Raw genomic sequence first — 8651 nt, forward strand, 5'->3', positions numbered from 1 at the left:
GGACGAGCGCTTTCTAACAACTGGTTTTATTTTCGAAGAACTTCCTGCTTAAATATCCACAGATCTGCGCGATCTAGTCAAACAGAGCACGCCTATAGCGCATATAACTCTTGAGATAAAATGCCGTGGACCAAGGCCACCCGGTCAACATAAGAACATCAAAACGCAGGTAACAAGCACTTACGATGAAAATACTTTATAGATGTGATGACAACAGCGAATTTTCTTTATCCAGCAATGAAACAGAAGGATGGCTGATGCATTTTTCCTTTTGTTTATCAATCCAGTGCGCTTCCACAATTTCGCGCAGATCGCGCAGATCTGTGGGTATTTAGGCAGGAAGTTCTTCGAAAATAAAACCAATTGTTAGAAAGTGCTCGTCCTTGTGTTGCTCCTCTTCTTTGTCCCTGTCTGTTTGCGCACAAAAAGTTTTTAAATAATGAATCTGTTCCAACTATGCCAACTCGCAGTTATGCTTCAGTTCATTTCTAGTTCTTCCGGCCCTCTTTCTACTTGTCCAAACTATGGCTTAAACAACCCAACAGTTCTGGTACCTATTATTGCGGTCTGTGAGTGCAGAGCACAGGTGTTAAGCTGGTTCCTGAAATTTGGAGAATGCCCTCATGAGGTGTTGCTGGTGACTGGATGGTTGCCCCGTCTGCAGGACACGGGAGAAGAGTAATCAAGATCTTGAGATCAGAGAGCCGGAGACAGGTATTTCAAAGAATGTCTAAAGGTGGACTGTTCGTCTGCTTCCGACGGTCGTTTCAATGTGAACGCTTTTCGGGACTGGTGCAGACAGGCAAAGAATGTGACTGAGGCTATATGGAACGATGTTCGTCGAAAATTGCCGAAGAAGAAGAAAAGGGAAGTGCCAGATGGACGCCTTCTATTACTAGGGGGCGCAATGGTGGAAGAAAGGCATCAAGAGGTACTCAAGTTGGGGCCAAAATTCTGCGTGGAGCCAAGGATCGGCATCGTCGACAGGTTAGCACTTACAAGGGACATTGCCAGGAGTGTACCAGAGAAAGAAAAAGAATGATGTGTGGTGGAATGTGTGGACGTAGTGGCCAAGGCTTCGGTAAGCGATAGATCCAGGCCTAATGTTGATAGGACTGCTAACTATTTGGTTGAGAACGATCTTCGTGTGGTTCAAGCAGACAAGGCTTTCTGGTTGTTGTACCGAATGATTGTTATTTAGAAAAGGCTTTCCTAGTGGTGAATAAGTGCTTTAGGAAATGTGATATAAATGTAGAAAGCGTAAAAAAGAAGGCGGTGGAGCTATTGAAAAAATGTGACCAAGAAAAGCTTGCGTCACATGTAAAGAACTCAAAAGGAATGAAATTGGAGATATTTCTTACGGCAAAGACGCACAAGCAAGGAATTCCTTTTAGGCCAATTGGGTCCGAGCGAGGGTGTTGGCAGGTTCTAGTCTCCGGGTTCCTGCAGAAAATGTTGAATTCCTTAGAAGTACAGGATCCGTACTTGTTGAAAAACTCTGAAGGCCTAATGAATTTTCTAGCATTGGATAGTACGTCACAGCTGGGGATTCAGCATAGATGTTCAAGATCTCTACTATTCCTTACCGCATGGGCCTCTAATGTGCAGTGTAAAAGATTGCATAACAAACGAGAATAACGAGCTGTCATTCCGCAACACGTGCGGGATGGCTATTGAATCCTTTCTTGAAATTCTGCATTTTTACTTAGTGAATACACATGTAGGATTCTGTGGTGAAACGTATCTACAGGCAAGGGGTGTGTGCATTGGGTCAAAGGTAGCTCCCATCCTTAGTAGCATTTTTTTGGGAAGCATAGACAGAGAACTTGCAAAAGATTTGGAAGGTGTATATAAGGTATACAGATATGTCGATGACTACTTGATTTTAGGCTGTCACGTAGACAAGGGTGCTTTCAGGAATAGGGTAGTAGAAGAAGCCTTTAATTCTCTGGGCAAGGGCTTGACATTTACTTCAGAAGTACTGGTAGATAATAAGCTACAGTTTCTTGATGTCAAGTTAGAATTTCTACCGGAACATGTGTGTTGGTCATTCTCGCCCCGAGCTGCAAAACCGCTAATGAACTATGCCTCAAACCATTACAGGCTTGTGAAGAATGAGATAGTCATTTCATGTTTCTGGTCAGCGTTGATGAAGTCATGTCACCACACTGTAAACTTTGCATTTGTTGAGCAAGTTGATAGGTTGAGAAAGCCTGGGTACCCGCTTGCTGTGATGTTGGCGTCGTGCGATAAACTAATGAAAAAAATTAAACAGGATAAAGAACAATGCACAAAGAATCAAAGGCAGAAGGATTTGGCTTCCAAGGTTACAGTAATTCCATATGTTCACAGCCTTTCACATAGACTTAAAAAGGTGGCTGGGAGTTACGAAGTAAAAGTGGTGTTTTCGGCAAAAAAACAAAATAGGTAGTGTGTGTTCTAAGGTTAAAAATAAGTTCGAAAGAAAGGATGATGCAAAGAATGAACGTTGCGTTAGGCATCCGTGTAAGAACCAATTCGTTGATTGCGTGAAAACCGTTTATCAGATTCCTGTGACGTGTGGTCATGTATACGTAGGGTAGACTTTGTGTGACAGAGTGCATGACCGCGCCCCTCTCAAGATGGCCGCCATTGCCGCAGCAGCAGCAACGCCGCTTGAACGGCGATGGGGAAGAGAGCTTCCCATTGTCCCGAGCTCGCACGACCTGTTTGGTCACGTGTGTCGCCTGAGCGCGGCGGAGGGACGAGGCGGCTCGGCGAGCCGGCAGAGCGGCTTGGAAGATGGAGCAGGTTGGTCGGGCACCGGGGGACAGCTGAAGATGTGGTCGGCAGGCTGAGATCTCCAGGCCGAAGTCTTCGCCGGTCGAGCGACAGACGGTGCAAGTCCGTCAGGATCTTCGGCAGCGAGGTTGCAGCAGCCCGACGCTCTTCAGATCGGGACCTCTGCAAGCACGCCCCAGATAAGCCTCGTGTTCCAGCCCGCTCTCAGAACTTTCCGCCGGACTCTCTTTTCTAATCGCGTTTAATCTTTCATTTGTTTATCCATCGCGTGTTAATTTTTGTATGTTCTGTTAGTGTAGTGTTTGCGGTATTTATTGTCGTGTATATTTTTCATTTGTGTCGCGGATTTTTTGTTATTTCGCGAGTGTTAATGGTTCCCACGTGGTGGGCTTAGTGTCGCGCGAGTGGCGTCAGGGCGTGTGTTGTGTGACCCGCACGCCTTCCGCGAGCTAGGACCCACTACTGGAAGTTTGCATGTTTTTTTTTTCCATTATGTCTCGGACATGATTTTATCTTATTAAATTGAATGTGTGTGTTTTACGTCGCCTCCCGTCTCATGCCTTTGGTTCACGGTCGATCAGGCGTGGACCTTATCGCCGGTCAGCAGTCGAACCCTCACTAAATGCACGCGGGGTGGGTTTGTTGTCGCCCCATCCCCTCCGGTTCGGAGAGTGCGATTACATCACCATCAATCTTTGACACTTTGAGATGCATCAACACGAGACTAAGGGAACACTTATCTAGTCTGAAAGGTCGCCTTGGTACGCATTTGGCTATGCATTGTCAAGAACACGATTGCTCACCCTGTCTTAGTAGCACCGTAATTTTGTATAGGCATAGGAATCAAACCACGAGAGAAATTGTGGAAGCACACTGGATTGAAAAACAAAAGGAAAATGCATCAGCCATCCTTCTGTTTCATTGCTGGATAAAGAAAATTCGCTGTTGTCATCACATCTATAACGTATTTTCATTGTAAGTACTTGTTACATGCGCCTTGATGTTTTTATATTGACTGGTGTTAGATACGGGACCTTTTCCTGAGCCGTCTTCGAGTTCACCTGACCACATCGATTCGCGTCACAGCTAATTAAGGAGTGCAGAAGCACATCTAGCACATTCTCGAGGCGCGGCACGTGCAAACAAGTTGGCGTCCCCCACCTCGTGCGCCGCATCTGGAGCTATTCACTGCTTGACTCTTCTCGAAAGTGTAGCGGGAGCCTGGCACGGTTCCGGGTAATGTGGGTACCGAGCAAACCTGCTTTGCAGCACTGAAACGTCGCCCCCATCCACCTATTGTGACGGCACTTGCAAGTCAGGAAGGCAATACCGCAGAGAGAAGTAAGCCCTCGGACAATTGGAGCCCAAGGAGCGACACTCTGCGCCGGGTGTGACACAATCGCATGGGCACCTACCATTGGCCGAAAATTATGCCACCTGAGTGGGCTCGTTGACTGGCCGAACGTGACGTGACTTCGAGACACCAAAAAGGTTAAAAGCCAGAGACCGGGAGGAGCAAGAGGGCATTCCTTCATTCATCTGTTTCGAGCTTCTTGCCATGGGCCGCAGTGTCCGAGTTGCTGCCGGCCCGTAATGACTTTATGACTGTTAATTTCTTTGTACTCTCACTGTAAATAATGTAAGTAAACCTCCAGTTTTTCATCTCAAAGTCCTCCTCAACCTCGGCCAACTCCCGCACCCAACGGCAAGGTTCAAAAATCTGGGGGACAGCAGTTGGGATTGTCCTCCAGATCCAACAACTGGTGGCAGCGGTGGGATGAACCTTCGTCCAGAGAGATCCAACAGCTGGTTGACAGCGGTGGGATCGTCTCCAAATGCAACACCGGGTGGCTTTGGTCCACGGCATTTTATCTCAGGAGTTACATGCACTATAGGTGTGCTCTGTTTGACTAGATCGCGCAGATCTGTGGGTATTTAAGCAGGAAGTTCTTCGAAAATAAAACCATTTGTTAAAAAGCACTCGTCCTTGTGTTGCTTCTCTTCTTTGTCCCTGTCTGTTTGCACACAAAAAGTTTTTAAATAATGAATTGCCAAAGTAGTAGTGCTCTTTAAAAAGGGGAAGCAAAATTGCTTGGGTAATTACCGACCAGCATCTATCTTGCCAATTTTTTCATATGCTCTCGAGAAAATAATTCACTGTAGGGTCTTGAACTTCGTTGAAAGCTCTAATGTTTTAACACCTCACCAATTTGGGTTTCAGAAGAACATGTCAACAGAATTAGCTTTGCTTCACCAAACCGAATATATTTTAACACAATTTGAAAGCAAGAAAATAGTGATTGGCTTATTTGCTGACCTCTCCAAGACTTGATGAATCATGAAGTTTTGCTGGATAAGTTGTATATTTATGGTATACGTGGGTACGGGTTACATTTATTGCGGTCATATTTATCTCATCGGCGACAAGTTGTACAAATCAATAACTCACTGTCACAAGTTCTTCCACTGCTTTGTGGTGTCCCACAAGGCAGCGTATTGGGGCCCTTGCTATTTAACCTATATATAAATGACATTGTTAATATTAATCAGAATGCCTAATTTATTATATGTGCACATGACACTACCATATTTTTTTCTTGTGGTAACATCGATCACCTTATCTCTAATTGTAATGATTCTACAGTTCAGCTACAACGTTGGTCCTTATATAACTCTGTTATCAAGATTAATGAAAATTAAAACAAAAGCAGTTATCTTTTGGGCCAAAAATAAGCCAGTCTTTCCTCATGCCGATATTATTTGAACTCTCACCCTGTAAATATTGTTGACCATGTTAAATGCCTCAGTGTGGCATCTACTGCACACGTGTTCTGGGAATCCCATGTGAACTTACTAGAAACAAATCTTACTCGAATAACTAGAATAATTGGTTGTCTCAGATACATTCTTTCTGCAAAACTTAAAATACTTATTTATAGTTCTCTTTTCTGTTCACATGTTAAGTACTGCCAACTTGTCTGGGGTACAACTACATTCTCGAACCTACAAAATATTTACGTTATGCAGAAACGATACCTACGCCATGTGTACAGTGCTGATTTTAATGCAGCAACTGCAGGTTTTTTCCATAAAGCGCATGTTATCACGGCTCATAAATTATACCACTATCGTTTGAGTACTATATTTAAATATGAAGTGGGATATAGCAGACCTAACCTAGGTAAACTGGCACAATTAGAAAAAAATGAGCACTATTATGCTACCAGACATGGAGGATATTGGAACGTTGTTGAACCCCGCTTGACCTCTGGCATGGAAGGCCTATGTTATTCTTTGCCATCACTGTTAAACCACAGGTGGGCTCGGTGGCTGTCCTTCAGCGCAAACCACTAATCCGTTGCATTTCGCCATGCAGGTACACCGTTTCATCACCGAACTTCTTTTGCCCATAATTCTGGCCTTCCCCCAAGCCACAGCCATCCCAGAAATCCGGCCCAGCATGCCTGGCGCGGGCCCCTTGCCTGCTCCCACCATGACTGATTCATCATGTCCAACAGCGCCGCCGCTACCTTCTTTGCATCCTCATTCACCATGGGAAGCGCCATCGTCAGCAACATTGTCCCCTGCGTCAGCTATAAAGCTGTCCCTGTCGTCCCCCGCGCTCTGTGGGCTCGGTGGCTGTGCTTCAGTGCAGACCACTAATCCGTTGCATTTCGCCATGCAGGTCAGTAGAATGTATCATTCTTTCAGGAAAACATCCAGCAACTATACTTTCTAATACAGCTACCGAGCCCATGGTGCTCCACTACAATTGTTATCGAATGTGTTCATGTCATGCGGTCTTTGTTGCTTTTGTCGAATGATATAGAAGCTAACCCTGGCCCTCCCGGTATTGAGGACGTAATGTCCGAATGAGGAAAGCTAACTTCTGGACAGTCAAAACTTATTATCGAAGTACTAGACCTAAAAAGCAAGCTTCTTGCAACAGACAAAACCCTATTTGACCTAAGTAAACGCATGACTGTTTTAGAAAGACATTACAAAGCCATTTCAACCCTACGAACTGACCTAGATACCATAGAATAGATACCACCGCAAATGGCAGGCCGGGTCGTACGCCTTGCTACACAGATGGATGATAACGAGAACAGGTCACGCCGTAATAATCGAATATTATATAACATCTCTGATCCTAACCCGAAAGAAACATTTGCAGAATCTGACCTGAATTCATTCTAAGTACTCCTACGACATCAGTATATCGGCATTTAAAACAGAATCCAGCTTATCGTTTCTTGCATCTTGCTGTCGCATTGCTAGTATTTCTCTTTTTCACAAGTTCTTTTACAGCTCACTTGGCAAGGCACCATACATTCTCCCCCCGGCACACATCTCCAGTTGCACTGGTCACCCGCAACAAGTCGCGCGCCCGTGTACGCACACTGTCACTTTTTCATTTTCATTCTTTTTCGTGCAGCAACAGACTGGAACGGCCTTTCTAACGAAATCAGTCATAACCTGTCCTAGCACATTTTTAAACACCATAACAAATTACCTTACCCTGTAATAAAAATATGGCCTTCAACTTTTCATGTCTATACCCACCCCTTATGTAATACCCCATCAATGGGGCCTTTAAGGAAATAAAATGAAATTATCAATCTACTAATTTTGATTGATTTATTTGTTCCACTGCTAAACTTAAATCCATGTTTGCAGAAGAAGACTGATATACTTATCGTGGCATTTATTTATTTATTTATTTCATTTTCTTTTTCGAATCATTATGTTTTACTTTTGTTCTGCGCTGATGAAGTGTTTACATTTGTTTATTGACTGTTTTTCATTGCTGATGCCCAAATGCCACTCATTACATGGGGCTGCGGATTCGTCAAGCCACCTACTGGCAGCTTTTTTCCGTTGTCCTCCATCTGTAATGTACATGATGGAAATAAAGATTTGATTTGATTTGACTTCAGAGGCGCAATTACTCATGATTATAGTGTACCGTAAAAGGAAAGTAGCAGGAACAGTCGCATTCATGTCCTACCAGTGCCTCCCCAGTATGCACAGTGTTGATGTTCGTATTTATTTCATACGTGCATTTAAGCATTTTATCGTAAATTTTTGCAGTAGAAATAGGTCATGAAGGCTGGCAATGTTAGTAACTTTGAGTAAGTTTTTGAAGTGGCGTCCACGTGCACACTATTGCCCGATCTCTAACAGGCGCTCGGTTACTCCGACGCCATTGTGCATCTGTAATAGTTGCAACACGTCCTTTCCAAACCTATCTTCGCTAAGACTATCATTATCAGCCATGGCTCGATCGTCGTCGTCGTCTTCTACAGCTGGCTTGCTGCCACCCGTACACGCATGTGCCCCTGCTCCCACGTTCGTTGTCTTCCACAGCTGGCTCCATTGCCGCTTGTCATTCCAGCGTAGAATTTCACTTTTCTGTCGTCGTAATGGGGAGGACGCATTTATGGGGGTATGAGCCATTTACTGGCTTGTGTAATGGACAGGTTTAATTTTGAAGAATCGCAAGCAGCAATGCCGGGCGGATACTGTTAACCACGCCCCCGAGCAAACTCGAGGCATCCAATGCAAGTGACAACGGCGGACTGTGGGCATACAGTCGCTGACATCGTTCTCTCCATTGTAGCCAAATGAACGTATAACCTCATTAAGAAACACAAAGACGTCAATAGTCAAACCAATCCAAGCAATCATCAAAACGATTGCAGCGCCTGCTTCTCCAGTGATGGACTTTGCGCCCAATATATGGAGATTTGGATTAGTGGTTCCTCACATTCCATCCGAGCTACAACTATGGCAAAGCCATGGGGCAGAGTAACCTGCACACGAAAAAAAAAACGTTGCTAAACACAGACACAAACCTCACTCGCAAA

At 44.6% G+C, this 8651-nt stretch overlaps 1 protein-coding gene across 1 annotated transcript in view; it reads left to right on the plus strand.

Moving 5' to 3' along the window:
• TBC1D5 (TBC1 domain family member 5) overlaps nucleotides 1-7715 on the plus strand; it is a 119606-nt gene extending 111891 nt beyond the window's left edge. The window contains exon 20 of the mRNA XM_050179592.3: nucleotides 6158-7715. The gene's annotated coding sequence lies outside the window, so the exon portion shown is untranslated. The remainder of the gene's footprint in view (nucleotides 1-6157) is intronic.
• The last annotated feature ends 936 nt before the right edge of the window (nucleotides 7716-8651 follow it).

The sequence above is a fragment of the Dermacentor andersoni genome, chromosome 5 (genome assembly GCF_023375885.2).
Source record: "Dermacentor andersoni chromosome 5, qqDerAnde1_hic_scaffold, whole genome shotgun sequence".
Lineage (NCBI taxonomy): Eukaryota > Metazoa > Arthropoda > Arachnida > Ixodida > Ixodidae > Dermacentor > Dermacentor andersoni.